The 24,667-nt window shown below is 46.8% G+C and overlaps 1 long non-coding RNA gene across 1 annotated transcript; it reads left to right on the forward strand.

The window, feature by feature from the left end:
- The first annotated feature begins 17,277 nt into the window (after window positions 1-17,277).
- Window positions 17,278-18,248, forward strand: LOC121140731. Its single transcript, XR_005877652.1, has 2 exons — window positions 17,278-17,604; window positions 17,867-18,248. It is a non-coding gene; the product is annotated as an uncharacterized LOC121140731 (long non-coding RNA).
- The last annotated feature ends 6,419 nt before the right edge of the window (window positions 18,249-24,667 follow it).

The following is a 24,667-nucleotide window of genomic DNA, read 5'->3' on the forward strand; positions in this document are numbered from 1 at the left end:
CCGGCCTAATGATGGTTTGATCTGCTGATGGAATCCAAATTTGAATGGATTACTGGGAGGTCTTAGTAGCAGGGAGGTGGGATCTTGTTGGAGGAAGTAGGCCAGCGAAGGTGTGCCCTGTGGAGATCTTCAGCCTCTTCTCACAGATGTTTCATTCTTCTTCTTGGAGGCTGTGAGCTGCACAGCTCTCCTCGACCACTCTCACCCCTGTGATAAGACACAGCAAATCCTCCCTGCTCTTTCATTGTTTATGACAGGCATTTTGTCGCAGCAACAAGAAGCTAACTAACACTCTTCTGTCCTGTTTGCCCCATAAAGGCTTTCAAGCCTCCAGCTTCCTGTCACTAAGGAAAGGAAGCCAAGTCTACAAGGGCAAGAAAACATGCCTCCTCCTAATTTCCAGATGGACACCTGCTTGTGACTTTACAGCTTACCCATGGGCCTGGGACCACAGCCCCTCTCCTAGTGGTATTACAGCCAGACATAGAAGGCAGATGGAGGAGTGACATTTGCTCCATGCATGTTTCTGGAGCCCAGAGATGCCTGCTTTCCTGCTGTGGCACCTTTATTCTTGCTATTTGCCCTTGTCTTGACCTCTCTAAGTGGTATGATGAGCCTTTGGAGGCTTAATTGCCTTTTCCCTGTCACCAGAGGTCACACTTTGCCTGTGTCCCTTCTTTCTGGGATATAATCACGACCAGGGATTGTATAAGTATAATCACAGCCAGGGACTGTGTAAATTGAGGAAGGACTTTCCAGATATTGTGTCAGGGTACCCATCCTAAAGAAGGATATGTTATAATCTCTGTCACTTGAGAAATAGCCTGTGCACCCCAAAACACAGCCCAGTGTTAAGGAGATCTGTGTGGAAGAAGACTGGAAGCATTCACACTCTACATTGCTTCTCAAGATGCTCTGAAGCCTACTGTGTTGCCTCTCACAGCCTGGGGGAAGCTGGGGAGCACGAAAGAGACATTCGCCCATCATGGGCTGTGAGCTCATAAGATAGATCATAAAAGGCAGAGAGCTGTATGCATCAGACACACACATCAAGCTAACCCTAGGCCCCCAGACATGTGTGCACACACCACTGGTGAGAGTAGAAGCAGGACGCGATACAGAGTCAAGCAAACTACCCAAGGTCATATAGCTGGTGCATGGCAGGGCCATGAGTTGCACTATCTGACACTGTGACCTATACTTTGTGCTAGTTACAGGGTAGACAGAAATAAAATGGGTAACTATGAGATGTTTGAGTAAGAATGGTTCCCGTTGGCTCATATGTTTGAGTGTTTAGTCACCAGAGAGTGGCATAATATTAAAGGATTAAAAGGATTAGGGGGTGTGGTCCTGTGCGAGGAAGTGAAAAGCCCAGACATTACTCAGAGCCTCAGAGTCTCTCAGCCTGTGGACCAGGGTATAGTTCTCAGCCACTGCTCCAGTGGCATGCATATCATCTTGCACAATGATACTGGGCTAAGCCTTTGAAACTGTAAGCTAGCTCCCAATTAAATGTTTTCCTTCATAGGAGTTTCTTGGTTATGGTGTCTCTTCACAGCAATAGAACAATGACTAAGACAGTAACCAAATGAATGGATGAGGCAAGGCACTGTGAAGAATCAAAGCAAGCTAAGGGGATTTTAGCCTCAGAGCTGACTGGCATTGGAGCTGAGAAGCGATCAGCTTTGGGGACATCTGTAGATGCATCTGTAGCCAGTGGGAGCAACAAGTGCCCAGACCATAACTGTACTGTGAATATTGATCTCTCTGAATTAAGGTTTCTTCTATGAATTAGTGCCTCCTTCCTTCCTTAAGACAAAAGATATCAGACACTAGCTACTCCAACCTCCCTAGGCTCCTGCATCTGACACAGTGACCCCAGACTGAACAGGAGGAATGGCACAAGCAGCATGAGCCCTGAAGCTTCAGGTAGACAGAGGGGCCCTGCCTGGTGCAGTGGCCAAATCAAGTCTGTAGAGTTGCTATGGCTCCTGGAATCCATGTCTACAGCCAATACTACCTACAGGTATTGACTCAGTGGCATTGCTCACTAGCAATGAAGAGCTACTCTCTGGTGTGACTTGGCCATGTGTTGTCTCTAGCTGGATAGTCCTGAAGCCTTTATTTTCCTGCACTCCAGAACATTCATTAACCTCCATAACGTTATTTTGGTACATTCTTTTCCCACTTGGAACACCCTGAGTCCCTTTCCACTCCTTCCCCACTACTGAATGCCTGACAAATACAGACACACATGGCAGAGGTGACTCGTTTCCCCCAAACTCCATGCTCCCCACTCTGATGCTTTGTGTTTGAACTCTGTCACTAGTTCTACCCAATAGACTGTAAGCACAATGGCAAGTGCCTGTTCTGAACCTAATATATTTACCACCATGGACACTTTGGGAACCATATTTCAAAAAAATCTGTTTTATTTTTCTGTTATTTTTAATTTTCTATGTATGAGTGTTTTTGCCTCCATGTATGTATGTCCCACCACATGTATGCATGTCTGGTGCCTGTGGAAGCCACGGGGTGTCATATTCCCTGGAACCGAACTTTCAAATGGTTGTGAGCTTCCATGTGGGTTCTGAGAAGTGGGCCCAGAGCAAGTGCTCTAACCACTGAGTCATCTGTCCAGCCCCAGAAAGCCGCATTTTGAGAAAGCAGTGTCATAAATGGACAGAACCTGGATCCCCTAGTCAAGGGGTGGAGAATGGAGCAGTTAGGTGACATTAGATGGAAAAGAAAAAAATAAAACAAGCAAAAGGAAGCAAGCAAATCTGTGAGGGAGCCTGCATCTCTGGGCCACCAGACAGTGGGACAGCCTGCCAGCCCACACCACGTGCTGCTTGAATAAAAATCACATACAGAAACACACAAGCCACTGAGACCAAGGGCTCGTGCATTACTGCAGCACAGCTCAGTCAATCCTGTTGCAAAGGGTTTGAGGGTTGTGGTGGAAGGCAGGTGGGACAGAGCACAGGGAATACTGGGGAGGGTGGTGTGAAATGGTACTGGTATTATTGCTGGTTTGGGAAAGCCTTCAGTGATTTTATTCCAAGCATGATGAAAAGCTGCTGGGAAGACCTAGGGGCAAACAAACACAGCTAGACCCCGACACAGAATGGTTGTCTTCCAAACAGTTCAAAGACAAAGGATGCTGTGACAGGGTCTCAAAGGGTATCTAATCAGCACCTGGCCCCTATCTCATTCTTCTGCCCTTTGATGTGTATTGGGAGTTCCTGAGCCTGTAGTGTATTCCCATCAACAGGAAGCATACTATCTTTCCCTCTTCCCCTGTAGCCCTGTGGCAGAGCCCAACAGTTCTGAAGCCATTCCCTGATTCTCAGGAGCTGCTGCCCAGCCTTGCCTGGTTACACCCTACTGCATATGCAGAGCCTGGATACCAGACATCAGCCTCCCCCAGGGCTGGACTCTGAAAACACTCCAGGCAATGGAAGTGTGGATCCAGGCTCTCTGCCCTGTGAGACGTGCCAATGGAGGAGGCTCGGGATCTCTTAGGCTTTCATCACCCTCAGCATGTGTGCCCTGGGGAGAAGAGAGAGGACATTTACATCTCTGGGCCTGGCTCACTCTGCCTGCCCTGGCCACATCCCCAGCCTAACCTCCAGCTCCATGAGCTGAGGCAGCAGGAATTTATTTACAAGCCCATTATCCTTGTGACTCATATCCAGCTGGGGTTGGGGTGCAACAAGGAGCTGGGGAGTGGTCCTGCAAGTGACTGTGCCCATGGGGCCTGGGGGAGATGTGAGCCAGGACCAGCAGGGCCTCACCACACCCAGAGCCAAGAGGGCAGATGGGAGGAGTGGAAAGGAAATGCCAGCCCTCCAGTTTGTCTTGGCTCTAGCAATTCTAGGCCTTTCCCAAAATCTGGTTGGAGTCCAACACAGAGGCCTCAAATGGAAGGTTTGGCTGGCAATCCCTTCTTGACTTTTATGTCCCCAAATGTTCCAGGGAACTTGGGTGGATAGAGAAACACTGACAAACATCTCTCCAGTTTCTTTCCCACCAGGAGATCCCTGGCCCTTGGACCTGCTCCATCAGCCCCCTGGGTGGGAGGTTTTACACAAACACAGTCCATGGCCATGAACTCATTCAAACTTCTTTTACAACCCTTGCTTTGTTCACAGTGAATCTAGCTTCATCCACTTTCCAGAGAAAAGCAAGTTGAGGCACAGTAAAGGAGAGACTAACAATATTGACTAATGATAAAAATACTACAACAGTTTAGCATAATGTAACAAAGTTGCAGGAACGTGCCACCCCACCCTTCAAAGACATCTTATTATATACAAGCTCTTCAATTCCACAACAGTTGACTGATAACTGAGATGACTGTGACTAGTGGGAGGGTAGTATATACAGTGTGGATACACTGGACAAAGGAACCAATCACATTCCTGGCAGAACAAAGCACAGTGGCAAGACTGCTTTATGCTACTCAGAATAGCACACAATTTGAAACATTAATGCCTGGAATTTTCCATCTAATAATTTCAGAACGTGGTTAACCACGGGTAGCTGAAACTGGAAAGCAAAACCACAGATGAGGGAAGAGGGCTGTGGCTGCCTCCTCTCTCTGATTGCCTTCTGGATGCAGCTTGATCCTGTACCTGTCAGAAAGACAGGAACTGCTTAGGTCTTTCAAGCAGGCGAGTGGTTTACACAAGAAATGGATTAATTGCAACATTGGCCATGATTTCCCTCCTTTCTGCATCTAATGCGATGTGAGTTTAGATGGAGGCAGGCCATGTGACTTCGTTTGCTCAATAAAATACGACAGATACCATACTACTTCTAAGCTGACGCTTCAAGAGACCTGACATTTTCCCACGATCCCTCCTGGAACCCTGCACAGTGGCATGTACACGTAGTAAATTTCAATTGCTGCTATGAAATGATAGATCAAAGGTCAGTCATCAGCTAGGTCACCTTGTAGCAGATCAGATACATGAGTGTGTTCCACCAAGGCCAGAGAAGCCACCTGGTGAGCCCAGCCCAGGCTCTGATCCACAGTGGGGTGATGTCACTTTAAGCAACTAAACTGCAGGGTGGTTTCTTGTGCAGCACATGCTGGCTTCAAGATTTACAGACCATTAGGGTCAGCAAGACAAACGACCAGTGCTGATATGTATGAAGTGTGAAGGTTCTGCACAAACTTTCAGGAAGACATGACAAGACCAGCAGGCATTGCTGTGGTGACCACAGATGTGTCCTCCAGCATTGCTGTGGTTTTAAAGTCTCCGCCCAATCCCACCAATCTGCGCATCACAGCTGAGGGACCATGACACGGCTGCTGTTCCTTTTCCATCTCAGTATCTTACCATTGCCTCTGCTGAAAGATTATGAAAGTCATTCAAAGAACATAGTTCCCTGGTCTCTACTCCTGGTACAGAAAGAAGGTCATAAAAGCAGAAGATCTAGGCCTAATTTGTCAACCAGCAAACTCAACCCAACAACTAATAACCAGGCCCGAGACCCCACTGTGTCTGAAGGCTCTTAACATGGGGGGGTGGCATGGAGGAGACTTTCTGCTCCATCACTCCCTCCACTCTACTCCACTGGGTCTCTTTGACGTGGTGATTCAGGAATTATTGGTCCATTTCATTCTCAACCCTGTCTACCAGCTCTATCTCTAACTGATCCTTTGGAGGCCAGAGTTTTGTGGAGTGAGTAACAAGAGAGATAGACTACCTAGTTGTGTTCACTGCATCAAGATCTGCTCATTTTCTCTGTCACTAAATTGACCTAGAACCTAGGAATAAAAGAATGGCTGAATCTCCAGATCTTCAAAGATTCAGGGGGGTTCAGATGAGACCTAAGAAATGAGGCTAGCTGACACAGCTTTTGCCATTCAATTGATTCTGCCCTTCTGTCTGGAGCACTGCAATAGTTACTTTAAACGTCAACTTGGCGCAGCCTAGAGTCACCTGGAAGGAAAACCTCAACCAAGAATAATGTAGGCATGTCCGGATTGGGGGTTTGATTGTTATTAGAGACAGGAAGACCCATCCTGAATATGGGTGGCACCATTCCCTAGGCTGGCCACTGAATTAAGCATGAATCAGCAAGGATACGTTTATTGTCTCCCTGCTCTTGGCTGTGGATGTGATATGACTAGCTTGAGTTCCTCCAAATCATGGACTGTAACCTAAAATTGTAAGCCAAATAAACCCTTTCCTCCTCCATGCCACTTTCTGTCACGATATTTGTCACATTAACAGAAAGGAAACACAACAAGCACCAAATTTGGAGTGGGAAGCAGATGATAAATTTTGATGTCAACTTGGCATAACATTGAAGAGATAAGAAAACTGTCCCAGGGCACTGCCAAAGCATAGGGATGACAAGGTTGCAATGAAAGATTTGGAACCCTCATCTATTACATTATGCTGAGGCAGCATCACATCAGCCCAGACTCAAGACAGGCAGACAGGAGCTTAGAAAAAGGGAGGCTTCCTTAGAAAGGAAATCATTTGCTTGAGAATGCAAATATATGAGAAATGTGGACCTGGGTGCTTTGCAGACCTCTGCTTGGTCTTTCTCTGTCAGTATGACAAAATATCTAATGCTAGATATCTTAAGGTTTATTGCCATGATAAAATTCCATAACCAAAAGAAACTTGGGGAAGAAAGGATTTAATTCTGTTTACAACTCTCAGGCCACACTCTAACACTGAGAGAAGTCAGGGCAGGAACTCAAGGCAGGAACCTAAGCAGTGACCATAGAGGAACTCTGCTTACTGGCTTGCTTCCCTGTTTTGTTTAGTCTGCTTTCCTATACCACCTAGGACCACCTGCCCACAGTGGGATGGGCCCTCCTACATCAATTACCAATCAAGGAAATGCAGTACAGGCTTTATCTTGTGTCAAGTTGTCATAAGACACACTGGGTAGTTGGTAAGTAATTATTAATCTATTCAGACATTGTTTTGGATGCAAGGAAGGCAAAGAGATTGGTACCAAGTTGCAGTAATGAACTCCCTAATGCATCCAAACATGGCAGAAGGCAACATATAGCAATGCCAACACGCGTCTTCTTTCCTCTTCTTAAAAAGCCACTAATACTGCCGTGAGGCCCCACCTTCCTGACCCTCATCTGATCCCAACAGTCTTCCACATGACCCTACTCTGAATACACCCACATTTGACTCTAGGAATTAAGTTTCCAACAAACAAACTTTTAGAAGGGACATATTCAACCCTTACATTCTCTTCCCACGGCTGTCTTGCTTCTGATTCTATCTGTATAATGTCCAAGCACATTTTCAGACCCACCCACACACCCATCGACCCTTTATGGGATTGCTTATGATGCTCCATCTAACATGGTTCAAGTTTAGGATCTTCATCTAAACCAGCACCAACCACTTGAGTTGGTACCATCCCCAGGGAACTTCATCTTTGAGTTGGGCTTCCACATTTTTTGGTCCTGTGCCTCTCCAGCCAGTGATTCCAAGAGCTTCCAAAGAGAGCTTACCAGCCATGACCCTGCCATGACCCTGTCTTTTTTGTTGTTGAGTTTGTTTGTTTGTTTGTTTGTTTTGCTCTGCTTTGTTTTTGCTTTTTGAGACAGGATTTCTCTGTGTAGCCCTGGCTGTCCTGGAACTCACTGTGTAGACCAGGCTGGCCTTCAACCTGGAGCTCTGCCTACCTTTGCCTCCCAAGTGCTGGGATTAGAGGCATGTGCCACCACTGCCCAGCCAGGTCCTCTCTTGATATACACACTTATTGACTCTTTGCCACTCATAAGTAACCTCCCAGACCTTCAGCCTGCCAATGAAGGTCCTCCTGAGACTTCTCCAAACAATCCCCTCAACGCCTCTCCCCCCATTCCCTACCATACTGTGTGTCTGACATGCCCAAATCTGGGAGGTTCCTTCATGCTGATAACTAACAATGCTCTCCCCTAGTGCACTCTCATTCCAGAGTCAGGATTGGTGATTTTTAGATGCTTTCCTCGTGATGTATATCTGACCCACAGCCCAGGTACTCTGTGGAAGCTGGAAAACACACCAGCTTCCTCTCTATGTCCCCAGACCCTAGTATTTGCTACCCAGTGATAAAAGTTGCCCAGGGGACGTGATGTTCATGACAGAATACATGCAATCAATTATCAGAAATAGCCACAAATAATTTTAGCACTTACTATGAACTAGATAGTTTTCAGAAGTCATTAAATCCTTATCAAAGATATTCCTATCAGCACTCTTGTTAGAAATAGGAAAAATGAGAAGAGCAGAGTTTGAACAATGTGACCAAATCCTTCAAGAAGCACACAATGAAATCTGTATTCAAAGCTAGAGAGTTCACACACTTAACTATTTGACACACAGCCTCTTTAGTATCCATCTGCTATGGTAAATCCAGCTCCATCAAGACATAGCATCTGGGCTGGAGAGATGGCTCAGAGGTTAAGAGCTCTGACTGCTCTTCCAGGGGTCCTGAGTTCAATTCCCAGCAACCACATGGTGGCTCACAACCATATACAATTCAATCCAGTGTCCTCTTCTGGCATATAGGCATAACACTGTATATGTAATAAATAAATCTTAAAATTTTTTCTCAAAAAAAAGTTTACAAAAAAAAGACATATCATCCAATCCAGGGCTTAATGTACAGTAGGTGTGCTTGCTAGTATTATGTCAATCTGACCCAAGCTGAAGTCATTTGGGAGAAGGGAACCTCAATTAAGAAAATGTCTTCATAAGACTTTAAATAAGCCTATAGGGTATTTTCTTAATTGGTGATTGTTGTGGGAGGGCCTAGTCACTGTGGCTGGGGCCATCCCTGGCCTGTTGGTTCTAGTTTCTACAAGAAAGCAGGTTAAGAAAGCCATAGGGAATAAACAGCACCCCTCCATGGCCTCTGCATCAGCTTCTGCCTCCAGGTTCCTGTCCTGTTTGAGTTCCTGTCCTGACTTCCTTTGATAATGAACTGTGATACAGAAGTGTAAGCCAAATAAAACCCTTTCCTCCCCTAATTGCTTTAGTAATGACAGAAGTGGAGTCCCTAAGATACTAGGCAAGCTCTCTACCAACTTAGCTACAGCCCCAGTCCCCATTTCCTGGCTTCTTGCCACTCCACACCTGGGATTCTGTTGTGGTTATTGGTTTAAATGTGAGGATCACTTATCTCTGCCCTAGTTTTTTGTTTGGTTGGCTTTATTTTATTTTATTTTTTTCTCCCTCTCTTCCCACAGATAGTTCAAATCTCACTTTCTTTGGGAGCCCCATGATCCCTCATGAAAGCAGAAGACCTTATTTCTCTTATTACCTGAAAACAAGAGCATGAGACACTTTTTACAAAGACCTGTTTATCCTCACCTGGCCCATCCTCTCCTCTTAAGTGTCTCCCTGATGAGACAAGTGCCTTTTCCTGCCTATCTGGCAAAGTCATGGATCCTACCAGCTTACTTTCACTAAAACTGTTTTTTCCTTCCTTCCTTCCATTTTTCCTTCCTTCCTCCCTTCATTCCTTCCTCATTCATTCCTTCATTCATGTTTCCTTCTGTTTTCCCTTCTTTTCTTTCCTTCTTTGTGTGTGTGTGTGTGTGTGTGTGCTCACAGATGCATGTACATGTATGTAAATATTAGAGTGTCAGTGTCTTCCTTAACTGCTCTCCACTTTAGTTCTGGAATCAAGCCCATTCACTGAGCCTGAAGCTTGTGGATTTGTTGATTGATTAGCCAGGGGGCCGAATGAGCCTCCAGCTTCACCTGTGCTGCAGTCATAGGCATTCAGTGCTGGTCTGGGCTTTTGCCTGGTGCTGAGGACTGAATGCAGCCTCATAACTTGGGCACCAAGCACAGGATAGACAGAGCCATCTCCCTAGCCCTGACTCACTCACTTAGGCCTGTGGGAGCCAAGCTCCAATATGCCTCCTCTACTGCCAACAAACAGTGCTGGTCTCCTCACCACCACCACCAAAATGACTCTGTCCTGGTAACGTACAGCCTGGAAGTAGCTTGCTGTTGAGAAGTCGAAGCTAGCCATGTAGAAGGGTGATGCCTACCAGAACCCAACTGTCCCAGCTACTCAGTCAAGGTGTCAGGTATGCAAATGAAGGAGTCATCTTACTCATAAGGAACTACTACAGCCTGAACCATCTCCTGCTGTGGAGATCACCCCAACAGAGGCCTAGATATCATAGAACAGAGATGAAACAACCAAGCCCTTGGGCAATGCCAGAATCTCAGACACATCAAATCCAGGTCATAGTCAAGTGTCAGCCATGTTGTGATTTGTGGTTAAGGCAGTTTCTCACTGAGACAGTCCATGCTACTCTGGTAGCTCATATGGATTCTTCTTTACTGACTTGTCATAATTAAGCGTACCCAAACAGCTTCTGTTTCAGAAAGTGAGGACTGTGTGGGGCAGGAGAGGGAGGTTGAGGGTGGATAAAAGTTGAAGAAGAGAAAGATGGAGGAGAAGAGGAGAGAGGATTACAGAGGAGAGAAAAAGAAAGAAGGCATGGTAAATATGGGAGAAGAGAAGGGGGTACAGGAGCACAGGGAAGGAAGGAGAGAGAAACTAGAGGAGATATGCCATCCTGCCATCTGTGCAACCCCCTCTTCCTTCCCTCCTTTACTCCTTCCTTCCTTCCTCCCTCATTCCTTCATTCCTTCATTCCTTTCTTTCTAGTAATTTATTTAATTTTATTTTATGTGCACTGGTGTGAGGGTGTTGGATCACCTAGAACTGGAGTCACAGACAATTGTGAGCTGCCACGTGGTTGCTGAGAACTGAACCCAGGCCTTCTGGAAGAGCAGCCAGTGCTCTTAACCACTGAGCCATCTCTCCAGGCTAGAACCTTCACTTTCTTCCTCTTCTTTCTTAAGAGTGTTGATGGTCTCCAACCTTGTACACCCCATTCTCCCCCACGAATTGAGTTCTCCCACACTCCCACACTGAGCAGAACCAGACCCACCCCTCCCAGGGGTCCTGCTGATCTGATGAACACATCCATAGACCCTACCTGCACATCAGTATTTGACTCTTCAGTGTCTTTGTAGGGTCCCACACTGTAGCCCCACCTCCTGCCTGAGAGGCCTCCCTGGGCTTCCCTCAGCTGACTCCAACCAACAAGCCTCTGCTTTCTAGGCTAACTGCATATTCTCCATCCCCACAGTAGCCAACTCATCTTCTCTCTACTGCTCTGTTGGTTGTTGTTTTATTTTTTGTGTCTTTTTTTTCTTTTTTGGTGCAGGGGGAGGGGTAACAGAGAGGATCCTATAGTATGTTTTCAGCTTTCAAAAGCTATGGGTATAGTGAAGCTTCCTGTCCACTTATTTTTAAAATTTTAAAAATGTATTTATGAGTATGCATGCTGAGGTTGCAGGACATCTTGAAGGAGTTCGCTCTCCCTTTGTACCATGTGGGTCTGGCTTAGTGATAAGAGCTTTTACCCCCATGAGTCGTCTCATTGCCCTCCCCTTGCTTGTGTCTATCTCCCAGCACCAAGGTTCCCCAAGCTAGAAGCAAGCAACACAACCAGTATCTCATGTGTTCTTCTCAGATACCTTGTGGATACACATGTATGATGAGTATACACATATGTCTAGAGATCTCCCCCCTCTAGACACCTCTTCGATTCCCTGCAAGATCAGGTATTGACTGCGTACTAAAGACTATCTGGATTTCTTTATTCTACACTCTGGCAACCATTCCATATCAGGTACATCACAAGTCTCTTCCTGCTTCTTTATGCTTGTATGATGTAATTCTATATGCACACACCTGATTTGTTTTAGTATCCCTCTTCTGATGCCCATTTCTGCTGATTTATGCCTTTTACTTTTAGAATCAATGTAATCAGGGATCTCACATGCATCATTTTTCATGCGTGGCAAGAGTCCTTAGAAGTTGTATCATTGGGTCAATAACATTTGTGGAGTCCATGCCTATTGCTAGTCCCGTTCCCACCCCCAACAGTTTCCAAGGCCATCAACAATGCTCAACCGGATATGTCCCCACACTGGGAGTTACTAAGAGTTTTGGTTCTGGTCACTCTGAGAGATGAAAATGGTGCCTTAGTGGAACTTAGATCGTGTTTCTTTTGTCAGGAGGAAGGGAGCAACTCCTCTGGAGCTTTGGTCAGTCTTCACTTTTCTGTTTTTCTCTTCAGTGTTTTGTTGTGATTTGTGGAAATTATATGCTAGAGAAATGCACCTTGAACGATGGTGTAGGTTACAAAGAACTCCCCATGTCTGCTACTTGCTTTTGTATTTTTAGGTTTGCCATGCACAAGGTTTTAGTTTATTGATTTGTTTTTGTTGTTATTATTTGTCTGATACAGACTTACATATTTCAGGTTGGCCCCAAACTTACTATGTAGCCAAGGGTGACCTTGAACTCCAGATCCTCCTGCCTCTACCTCTCTAATGATGAAATTACAGATTTGTACAACCATGTCCAGTTCAGTTCTGCCATTCATGTTAGTAGTTAGCCATCAGTCTCTCTGACTTCTAGATTGGTCTCATTCTGAGTGCAGCACTCCTTTTGTGTTTCTGCTATGCTTATGGTTTCATTTTGTTACATTCACATATTTGTTTCATATGGAATTTGTTCTAGTATGAAGTTTGAGATGTGGCTCCAACTTTTTACCTCTCCAGTTTCCCTGACTTCATTTTTTGAATAAAACATTTTCACACTCAGTTTGAAATGGTGTATTACCTTAGGCTAAGTTCCCATGTGTAAGTTCTGGGTTTATTTATAACTGCTAGGATGCCCAGCATCTCATTGTTGCTGTGTTTGATACTGACAGGTGGCTAAGTCCCCTCATGGTTGTCCCCATTTCAGCTATGTCCTAGCTACTCTCCCTGTCAAGAACTGTGACAAGTTCATGGGTTTTTCTCTTTTTGAAGACAACAAGTCAGCTTGCCCCATTTCCTGTGTTCTGGCAGAAGGCAACAGCACTTTAATCAGGGTTGAGGAGATAGCTCTGTGTGATATAGGATGTTCTTCTGTATGCTGTGAACATGTGTTGCTTTTATTGGCTGATGAATAAAGCTGTTTTGGCCAGTGGACAGGCAAAATTTAGCTAGGCAGGAAATCCAAACAGAGAGGGAGAAGTAAGATAGAGTGAGGCGATGCCATGTATTCTCCGGGAAAGCAAGATGCAAGGGCATCACTCATAAACTGCAGTCACAGGGTGATACACAGATTAGTAAAAATGAGTTAATTTGCAAGAGAGAGCTAGCCAGTATAAGCCTAAGCCATTGGCCAAATGATTATAAATACATATTGTCTCTGAATGATTATCTTATAAGTAGCTGCAGGGCCCTGGTGGGCAGAGAAAAACTGGTCCAGTGGGACCAGACTAGATGGAGAAAAGTCCCCCTCTACATCCAAGGTAAAATTGCCTACAGTGCAACTACAAAGACCTGAGTTCAAATCATCAGAACCCGCATAAAAGCCTGGTGCTACAGTAGCATGTATCTGTAATCCCATACTGCAGGGAGATGGGAAGTGGAAACAGGAGTCTCTCCAGAAACTTACAGGCCAGCAAGCCTGCTGTACACAGCAGCAAAACAGTAAAGGGTACCACAGCAGAGATGAAGAGCCTGTATACACAGTGGTTGTGTTAGCAAGAGACAGTCGAGTTCAGTGGAGTCAAACCTATCTCCACTCCATCTCTGATCTCCACCCCAGGGGAACATTACCTATTTCCTGTGGTCAGTATGCAAATTTTCCATGCCTAAAACCAACACTCTCTGTGGCCGTGCATGCTCTTTGCAGAGTTTGGAGTAGGGTAGACTCTGCTCAGCCAAAGCAGCAACATAAGGAGCCCACGGAGAACTGTCTGGATACGTATTTATTTTTCCATAGGAACGCTAGAATCAGTTTGTCTAAACACTGACAACAAAGGCTTGGTTTCTATCGAGACTCTTATTAAATTCTGAATCATCTGAGGGAAAACAGACAGTTTCATGATGTTCGTTTTCATGTCCAAGAACGTTATTCAAATGCTTCTTGTTGCTTAGAAGCATTCAAATACCTTCTCTGCCTAGATCTTGCACATTTCTTCTTATGTTTATTCCTAGGTTTTTCATCCTTTTCGTTGTGGCTATAAATGTTTTCTGCTCTCATTTTATCTTCTAACAGGCTGCCATTAAGTCACGCTCTTTAAACAAATGCTTTTCCTCCAGGGTCCCTCCTCGACTTTCTTCCTCCAGATTTCCCAGGATGATCTTGTTCTCTCCCCAGCCTTCCTGAGCATCTGCCAGCTGATGCCTCCAGATCATCATCCCTACCCTGTGCTTTCCCAGAAGATCCTCCTGCAGATGCTGTACCTGCCCCCATGAGCACTCCGAGCTTGGAAATTAAAGTCTAATTCTTGTCCCCAAACCAGCTACTTCTTCCATGCACCAGGCTCTATCCACAGTGTGCCAGGAAGCAGTGGGTGAGGTGGCATGCAGACAGAGAGACAAGTGGCTAACAAGGTTTGGTGCAACCTAGAGCAATGCTTAGGATACTCTGAGACTGGGGTAAGAGGTGACACTTTGGATATGAAGGGAGCATGGAGAGTCTAGATAGGCATTCTCAGGACAAAAAAAAAAGCCAAGTTAAATAAAGTTGCAGGGAGGGGCATCCAGATCTAGGGTACAGTATGAGCAAGGGCACAGAGACATGAAATTGTGCTGGGCACAGTGGGCCCACTTGCCACCAAGCATAAAACCCACAGGAACAGGCTTGTGCATTGAGTGTTATGTGCCACGTTTGGTATTTCAAATACACACATGTGAGGCTAGATTTGAGTGTAAAGAGCCTGTAATCAGTGAACCCTGCTAATACGGCCAACTGTGCAGGCCATGGGAGCCACCAACCAAACCAAAACTCAAGCCTCGTTGTGAGAAGACAGTGCATAAACAGTAGAGAGGTCTATTAGAAAGGGCTGGACATGGAGCATATACAGAGATGTACATGGATGACTAGTTAGAAGTACTAGGTATGGAGCACAGGGGTGGCTCTAAATACAGAGCAAGTTGACAAAAATAAAACCCTACCAAGTCCAGGAGCAATAGAGGAAGCAGTAGCTGGAGGCAAGGGTAAGAAGCTCAGGGGTGGACTGAGCACTTGCTCGGGGCAAGGCCTCTTGTCAGTTCTTTGAGTGAATCTCCTCTGTTAATCCCCAGCTAGTAGCCTTCAAACCAGCTGGTGTACTGCCCCATCTGCAGAGGAGGAAGCAGAGGTGCAAAGAACAGTTGCTTGCTCAGGCCCATTGTTATAAAGCAAGTCAACTGGGATCTGAGCCCAGGCCTAACCTCTTGGTCACCCCATCTTATCCGCCCAACTATGGATGTTTTGAAAGTCAATGACCTCTCAGACTCCTCATGAGAGAAGGTAGAGTGGACAGGATCATGTAAGGTGACAGGCAGTGTCTTAGTTAGGGTTTACCATTGTTTTGAAGAGACACTATGACCATGGCAACTCTTGTAAAGAAAACATTTGATTGGATAGCTTCACTTACAGTTCAGAGGCTCATGGCAAGGGGCATTGTGGCATGAAGGTAAGAATGGGGCTGGAGAAACAGCCGAGTGTCCTACATCTTGCAGGCAGCAGGAAGTTGACTGGCTCGCTCGGTGGTATCCTGAGTATATGAAACCTCAAAGCCCGCCCCCACAGTGACACATTTCCTCCAACAAGGCCATACCCACTCCAACAAAGCCACGCCTCCTAATAGTGTCACTCCCTAGGAGACTATTGGATTATGGGGTAATGGGGGCCAATTACATTCAAACTACCACAGGCAGCGTCAGTTCTGAGGCGGCAAGAACCCTCAGGCGCATGGGGATGTGGCAGGGCTGATAGTGCTGTGGAGAGATAGTACCCACCTGAATGCCCCTGTGCAGATCCTGTGGAGGCTATCAAGGAGACTCATATCAGAGCGGAACACTCTCTGATGGGCGCAAACAAAATAGCACCTCATTTTCCTGGACACAAAGAATACTTCACAGGACATTCTTGTACCTCCCACCAGGAGCTGAAAAATAGAGGTAACCACCCTCATCTACATATAGGCAGCCTGGACTGTAAGCCCTTCTGCACTTTGCAACTAGTTGCTTTCTTGTTTGGGCTTGGGTCGTTTGTTTTGAGACGGCTGGCTTCAAACTCTTTTTCTGACAGCCTTCCAACTGCTGAGATTACAGACGTTTGCGGTTGTGCCCAGCTGCACTTCACAACTAGGCGGTCACCCACCCCAGCCTCCATCTTCTCCACTCTGTGGTGGAAGCCATGGTGCTGCCCCCTCAGAGCCATCATCAGGACCATATGATGTCACATGAAGAAGGCACTCTGTGAATGACAGGGGGCCTCTCTGACTGGCAGTTCCTCTAACACTCTGCAATGGGGGAGAGTCTCCTTGGGCTTCAGAGCTGGGGCTAGTGAGGGAGAGTCACGCTTTCTCCTATGGCCGCCAGCTTCGAAGGTCTGGGGCTCTGCTGGCTGGTGGCCAAGCACGCTCCTGGAAGCCCAGCCACTCCTAAGTGGACAGTGCAAATGTCCACAGAGGAGGAGATGTGGACAGCCAGGAAGTGAGCAGCTGGAGGACTAGTGGAACTAACTTCAAGCCCAGCCCCAACCGGAAATGGCCAGCTGGGAAAGTGTCTCGCTTTGCCAGAACATCTCCTGACCTTGTAAGAGAAGCTAGACACCCAGCCAAGTTTTAACATGTACTTCCTTCTCTTCTCCCCTCTGCTCCCCCCTTCCATCCTCCCATCCCCTCATCTCCTTCTTTCCCATTGTGAGTGTGTTGGGTGTCTTCCTCCATCTCGCTCCAATGTACCTGAAACTCCCTATTCCTGTAGACAGGCTCACCGGTAAAGCCCATGGATTCTCCTTCTACCTTCCCAAGAATTACCAGTCCATGGGAAGATCCAAACTCAGGCTTTTGGGATTGAATAGCTAACACTACATCCAGGAGCCAATGCCCCAGTGACTTAAACTGCAATTTCTTTCTTTCTTTCTTTCTTTCTTTCTTTTCTTTTCTTTTTAATGCAACTAAATTAGCAGTAGTGTGAGTATGGGGAGGGGGTTGTTTAGCTTAAATGGTGGTTAGAATCTGAATTGTGTTGTTGTCATTGCCCTTGAACTTTGACAGGGACATGTGTGTGTGTGCTGTGCCCAAGTGCTCCCATTTTGAGCAAGGAAACATTCCAGGGCTATAGGATTCTCCAAATGATGTGCGTGCTTATGTAAACACATGCAGAGACAGATTGTCCCCAAGTCTGTCAGCCAGCACCATCCTCCCATTTGCATCAGCACAAAAACTGAAAGACCCACAGGTGTCTTAAGTATAGCATTACTTGTGACAGTAGGGACCTGCACCTGTGTGTTGATGCCCATATATGTGGGCTCCCATGCCCGACAGATCGGCGCCCTCCAAAGGCAGTGCAGCCGAGGGCAAGGCTGCTTCCTGAGATGGCCCTGAAGAGATGGCATTGTCCACAAGGGCGCGTGGTGGTGGCAGCCGCAGCAAAGAAGAGAAGGCGCCTGCGCGTTGAGGAGGCAGGAGGCACAGGGCATCTGCAGGGCGGTCCTGGTGAGCTGGAAAAACCCGGGTATTCGTTCTGCTTCCAGGTTCGGGTTGTCCCCTCTGTCCCCAACCCCGCAAGCAGAGCAGTGGGGAGGAAATGGGAGGGAACAGAGAAGAGCTGGCTGTGTGGCAGCTGCACCCTGGGCGCTGCGGGAGGGAGGAGGGCGGCGCACAGCCGCGGCCATTAGTCACCAGATGTCACCTTCTGCTGCCAAGGCGGCGGCTGGCTCAGACAATGGCGGCGCGGTGGAGGGGCGGGCCCAGTCAACCCCAAAGCCTCGCCTCTGCTGACACCTACTGCCCTAGGATCACACTCGGAGGCTGCCCGACCCAAGGGCTCTTTGCTGGGACCATTCCCTTGCCTGGCCTCAGCACCACCTACTCCACGATCTGCAGAACTGTGTCGTTTTTCAGGATGCAATGCTGGCTGGCGTCACCTCCTGTGCTTCCTGCCTACCTCCCTACTTCCCTGCCCCTCCTCCAATTTCAGAACCCTGTCTCTCAGTGTACACAACCGTCTTGACTACAAAATGGGCTGTGTGTGGCACAGCAGGGACCCCCATTTCCCTACCCTGTGGAGAGTGCCTGGCACTCAGAGCTCTGATTTGCAACGCTGTAAGATGAAGTTCATCTCCACCATGGTGCACTTGGCCTCATGCAGAAAGAAAAATAAAAACTGCTTCCCTCACCACTGAAATCCAACCAGGGAATTGCTGCATTCCCCCCTCCCCTTGGGCACAGATCCTTCCTCCCTATCAAAAAACAAAAATATGAAAGGGAGTCTTATCCCCCTTGTGCTGGTGGCTAACATAGTGAGAGACCTTTTGTGGTCGTTTGTAATATGTCCAGACAAGTACATACCATCTGCAGATCCTGGAGTGCTGATGCTGAGACCACTGGGATGTGGATGCAGTCCCAGGCTCCTCCCTCCAAGCCACTATCTGAATCTCGAAGAGCAGGAAGAAAACATGTTAAGCTCTGTCAGCCAAGCATGCATCTGATACTGGACTTTTGTTTTTATAAACCTTTCAAAATGCAAACATTATTCTTAGCCCAGGGACCAAACAAAAGCAAGCACCAGACAGGATTGCCACCTCCACGTGCCTACCCATTAACCCAACTGCCCATTTAGGGAAGAAACTCAGCTTGACAGCATGCTGGGGTCAGGGACAGTCAGGTCCACCCAGGTTGGAGTCTCAGTTTGTCCCTGGGAAGCTCATGATATTGACCAAGCCTCAGGGGTGCAGGGGAACATTGTTGGAAGGTCCTTGAAGGTCTGCTGGAGGTACATGGATTTTCACCACCAATCCCTTACAGCACTTGCCCAGTGCTGTACATATGCTTAAGTGCACACACTAGACAAGCCAGAGAAGGCTGAGCTACAGCCACAGAAAAAGCAAACCACCTGTTGTTCCAGTTAGGAGGTAGAATCCCAGCTCCTCCCTTACCTGGCTGTGTGACCCTCCAGGAAAGAAATACATCTCTCTGAATCTCTCTGAGCCTCATCTTCTCCCATTAGAAACAATATATCAGTTACCTGAGCCTCATCTTCTCGACCATTAGAAACAATGTATCAGTTACCAACCGTTCTCCTATAGCATGCTCAGGGTGACTGGTTGGCCTTACCAGGGAAGTCACATAACACCACTCCTGACACACGACAAACCAAAGGGGATGGTGTCATTGCGGCTGTCGTGATGTGAGCTCTCCATCATGGGGAAGCACACTCCTTAGATGAGGCAGAGTAGTCTCAGCTCAGTACTCATGACAGAGGAGGGGTGATGGCAACGTTGTCACAGAGTACTACCTGGAGGAGGAACCGGTGTAACCACATCCCTTCATGGAGCCACTGGTCTCCTTGGTTCAGGGAAAGAGTTGGAGTGGGAAGGAGGAGCGGCTTTGGAGCCATGTTGTCCCTTGAGGAAAAGAACCCCCAGAACCGGCAGAAACAGAGAAGCGCCTCTGTTTCTATCCCAGCCAGAGTTAGGCCAATTGGAGTCTTGTTGACTTAGACATCCTTACAGGAAGTACAGTGCCCTTTATTACAAAGGTCATTCTTGCCTCGCAGAAATTACAGATGAGTCAGAAAGAGACGAGAGATGCTGCCACCTCTGCAAGTTCCCAAACATACCCAGCAAAGTTTCACATGGGCCTAGGAAGTCCCTCATCTTCCTTCCTGTTTTGCTTTCCTGGTAACAACTGGAATCCTGGTAGCCTTCACTGTGCAGGGCTGGGACACCTCCACTTGTAAAACTGAGTCCCACGGCTTGAGATGTTCCAAAGGATTTCCCTCTGCTACCGTCTCCAACCACCTCTGTTTCATAAGCTCCATGCCTCACTCCTCACCCATTGCATAGGATCTGAACATTTCACACATAAGTAGACAGACAGACAGACAGACAGACAGACACAGCCAAATGAGCTGAAACACAACTGTAATCCCAGCATCCACAAGATAGAAGCAGGAGAATTGCTGAGTTTGAAGCCAACTTAGGCTGCATGAGATCTTGTAGCATGAGACCTTGACTCAAAAATAATATTAAAAACCAAGTTAATAAATTTTGTATATGACTATATACATATAGAATATTTATATAATACAAATATTTTTGACAGCACTAGGGGTTAAACCTAGGGACTATATATGCTAGACAAGTGTTCCTTCACTAGGTCACATCCATAGTTCTTATTTTACTGCTGTTATGTTTTCTTTTGGTCGAGACAGGACGTCTCTAAGTTGTCTAGGCTAGCTTCGAATTTGCCATCTTCCTTCCACAGTCTCTCAAGTATCTGAGATTGCAGGCACGTGCCACCACACTTTGCATGATGCTCTATTAGGTTTCAATTTTAAAATCTGTTTTCTGGGCAATGGGACCTGTGAAATGACATGTGCCCCTGAACTCTAGAACTGTTGCTGGAACCTGAATTTGGGTTCTGAGATACAAAGACCTGTTTGATCAACCCCAAAATTAATAATCCAAATTTGTATGTCCAGAAAATCAAGTCTGGATATCAAGCAGGCAGAGTTGGGCTGAGTGTGTAATTACTGTATGTCCAGATCACATCATGTCAGCAGCCAGGAAATCAAGGAGGCTTGGGCCAGTCCTTGTCCATAGTAAGCATCTATAGAATGTCTGCCAGCTGTGTCCATGAAGAACTTGACTGTGGTCACACGTCCCAATGTTATAGCATGCTTCTTCTGTCCCCCTTGATTATTCTCCCCACAGCAGGGAGGTGTGAAGGAGATTCTCTGGGAAGGTCAAGGACTCCGGGAGGTGCATATCACCATCAGGCTCAGGAACCTCATGGAACAGGCACAAAGAACCAAAGACACAACTAAAATCAACAAGGAGAAGCTAGCACTAGGAGGCACAGCAAACACCACAGGGAGGTACAACCAGGGCCTGTTTTCTGATGACCTCAGCCCTCCCTGAGGCTCCAAAGTCCAAGGACCCAGAGAAAAAGTGCTCTGATGGAGTTTCTTCTCAGAGTGGCTCTGTGCTCCCTTCCCAGGGCTGATGGCCTGCCAGGCACCCTCTACCACTAAGCCAGGGACTACTTAGGAGAAGAGCAGTGGCTCCCAGAGAATTCTGGTACTACTATAGAATCAACTCCTTCTTTTTGGGTTTTCTTTTAAAAGTGGTGTTCATTAAAAGAACTTATTTTCAAAAGTAATTCATAGTCGATAAAACAATACAAAGAACAGGAAATTTTGAATTGCTCTTTGTCTCTCATCTCTGAAAACAAAGATATTATTTTGTGTTCATTTTCTAGGCTTTGTCACGTGTGCATTCTACATTACGCATGTATATCTATATTTTTTTTGCAAATACGCTGTATTTTTTTTTCATTTTTTGTCTTCTCACATGACACAGGTTGAACAACCCTTTGTAACCTATCACTGTTTTTGATGGTCATATAGTATTCTAGCCTATGGAGAGATACCCGTTGAATGAACCACCCATCCACCATCAGAAGCAACAGGTATTTTAAGTGGCAACTGAGGTTTGTCTGCCTCTCAAGTGCTTCTGAGAACTCAGACCTCAGACCCAGAGCTAGAAAATATGCATGTAGAGTGTGGGGCATTTTTATTCCTTTCTCCTGTGCCCTCTATCACCTTCACCCTCTGGGAGAAGCTTATTGGGGATAAATAAAGAAATCATGGTGGAGGGAGAAGAGCCCTGGATCTTTCTGCTGCCAGCTCAGAGCCTGGCACTATTGCTATTCAAACATGTCCCCCAAAATGTGTCTGTTAGAGCTAAATCCTGTGTGTTGATGGTGTTGGGAGGTGGTATCTTTGGGACATAATAAGAACTAGGCCAGGTCACAAGGCTGTGGCCCACTCAACGGCATTCATGTCCTCATAGGAAGGGGAAGAGATACTCTACCTAGCAACAGGCTTTGCCTGGCCATGTGATGCCTTCTGTCATGTTGGCTACATGACGAAGCTCTAACCAGATGCAGATCAGAAGCCAGTCCCATACCCATCGAATAACCTCCTGTTCTTTATGAAGTCCACAGTCTAGGCACTCATTTATGCCAGCACAAAACAGACTAAAACCCATATCAAGCACACTGGTCACAGGATCCATTCCATTCCAGCAGCATGAGAAGAGTTGCATTAGCTAGAGTTTCTATTGCTATGGTAAAACACCATGATAAAAAGCAAGTTGAGGAGGAAAGGGTTTGTTTCATTTCACAACTCCCAGATCACACCCTATCACTGAGGGAAGTTGAGACAAGAACTCAAGGCAGGAATCTGGAGGCAGTAACTGGAGCAGAGGCTATGGGTGAATGCTTGCTCACCATGCTTTGCTCAGCCTGCTTTCTTATACAAACCCAGGACCACCTGCCAGGGAGTAGTACCTCCCACGGGATCTGGACCCTCCCACATCAATTGTCAATCATGGAAATGTCCTGCTATCTTGTCTATGGGCTGATTCTATAGACTCTATAGTATAGAGGCATTTTCTCAATTAAGACTCCTTCTTCCAAGATGACCCCAGCTTGTATCAAGTTGACATAAAAACTAGTCAGTACCAGAGTCCAGACATGAACCCCAAGGGAACACCAGAGAAAGAGAAAACGCAGACACCTACAACCTTCCAGTCATCAATTGCAACAAGGAGACTACATGACAGTGAGGCTGAAGCTAGGGACAGTTGTTGAAGAGTCTCTACCTGGTGTGAGTTCCCACCAGGATGCTTCAAGCTCTGATATCCAGTTGTGTGACATTGGACAGGTTACTTATCCTCTCTGAGTCCTCCTGTCTTTGTAGTGACTTGCAGATGTGTTATTCCTATTCATGAGGTTGTTGTGAGGCTATCACGCAGGAGTGGCTCCTCAAGGGGTCCTTCCTTGTGTGCCTCCATTCCCTTTTGGTCCCTACAGTCATCATCCAGGAATGCACGGAGCACCCCCACATATGCTAAGCACTTAGGAGGAAAAGCAAAGGCTGCCCTCGTTGCACTGCAGGTTAGAGAACAAAGCATCTCCAAAAAATGAGCCAGTGATTACAAGTGTACATGATGCCGTGGAGAAGTCTGAAGAGGACTGAGCATCCAAATTACCTCATCTAGCTGGGGATGAGGGAGAGACAGGCGATTAGGGAAGAGTTCTGAGGAACAGTAGCTCTTGTGAGAGGTAAGGGTTATGAGAAGAACAGTTGAGTGGGTCGCACTCCATGTGTATGGAGGTCAGAGGACTTGCTGAAGCCACTATCTCCCTGCATCCCATGGGTTTTAGGGACCAAATTCAGGCTATCAGCCTTGATGACAGGCATCTATGACTACTAAGCCACCTCAGCAGCTCTGTATTTTAAATTTCAAAAAGAACATACTAGGCTGGAGCTGTCACTGGGTTGAGTGCTTACCCAGCGTACCAGAAGCCCTACAGCAAGAATCCAGGAGGTTCGATTTTCAGTACCACATAAAACCTGGTATGGTGGCATTCGGGTAATCCCAGCACTCAGGAAGTAGAGGCAGGAGGCTCAAAAGTTACAAGTTCATCCTCTCTTATATAGTAAGTTTGAGACCACCCTAGGCTACATGAGACCCTGCCCAAAAACCAATTTTCCTTAAAAGTACCTAGGAATATAGCTCGATGGTAGAGCATTCACCTAACACATGGGAATCCCTAGATTGAATTCCCACTACCTCGGAAACTGCAAAGTGGCACTGTTTTCCTTTGTTCCTCCTCTGCAGGGTTTGAGCAACTGTGTGAAGTGATGCAATATCTGCATACAGCCTGAGCACACCCTCCCTGGTATGCAAAGTCAGCTGGCCCAGTGCTCAGTGCTGTGGGGAGAGCTATTACATTGTATTGTTCTGGGAACAGGGACAACAAAGGACAGTCAATGTTCAGAGTAGATTTGACGTTCTTTCCCAAGCATGTTTGATCCACAATCCGTTGACCCTGGATTTGAACCCACAGACAAGGAAGGGACACATGATGATGTTAAAGTGGAATTCTAAGGCCAGTTAAGATGTTCATGGACCAATCCAGATGGGTGACAAGCTTAGCCTAGGCTGAGAAGGGGGCTAAGGGGAGAGGAGCCATCAGGGACTCTGGATTGTGAAGGCTTTTCGTTCACTGATGGGCTTAGGGCATGGGAAAATTGTATCCTCAGGCCTGTGATCCAGGCTGCAGGACAGGGCTCTTAGACCACGGAGGAGGTGCTTTGCCTCACTTCCCTGTGTGGGAAAAGCCCAGCTGGGCTGCAGGCCAGGTGTGGAAAGAGAGGAAGCCATTTGCCACCCAGTGTAGCCCTCCACTTAGAGCAGGGATGGCAGAGAAATGTGTCTCACAGCAAGGTTCACACAGATCAAAAGCGCACTCTCAAAGCTTCCAGCTTCCGTAGCTCTGGGAGCCCAGTGTCAGGGACTGCCTTCCAATGGGAAGTAACAGAGAAATAATGGCTAATATTTCACCAGGGTGGCAGGAAGATCATCCCCAGCTTCTAGAAACAGATTAAAAATCAGATCGAGGCTTGGGATAGAGAACAGCCCTGATTCTCATTAGCGATTGCAAATGAGAGGACTAAAATACCCTGCTGCCAGGCCTATGGCTGCCTGCAAAAGATAGCACCTGTTTCAGAGCCACCAAGAG

This window comes from Mesocricetus auratus, unplaced genomic scaffold (genome assembly GCF_017639785.1).
Source record: "Mesocricetus auratus isolate SY011 unplaced genomic scaffold, BCM_Maur_2.0 Super-Scaffold_100006, whole genome shotgun sequence".
Classification (NCBI taxonomy): domain Eukaryota; kingdom Metazoa; phylum Chordata; class Mammalia; order Rodentia; family Cricetidae; genus Mesocricetus; species Mesocricetus auratus.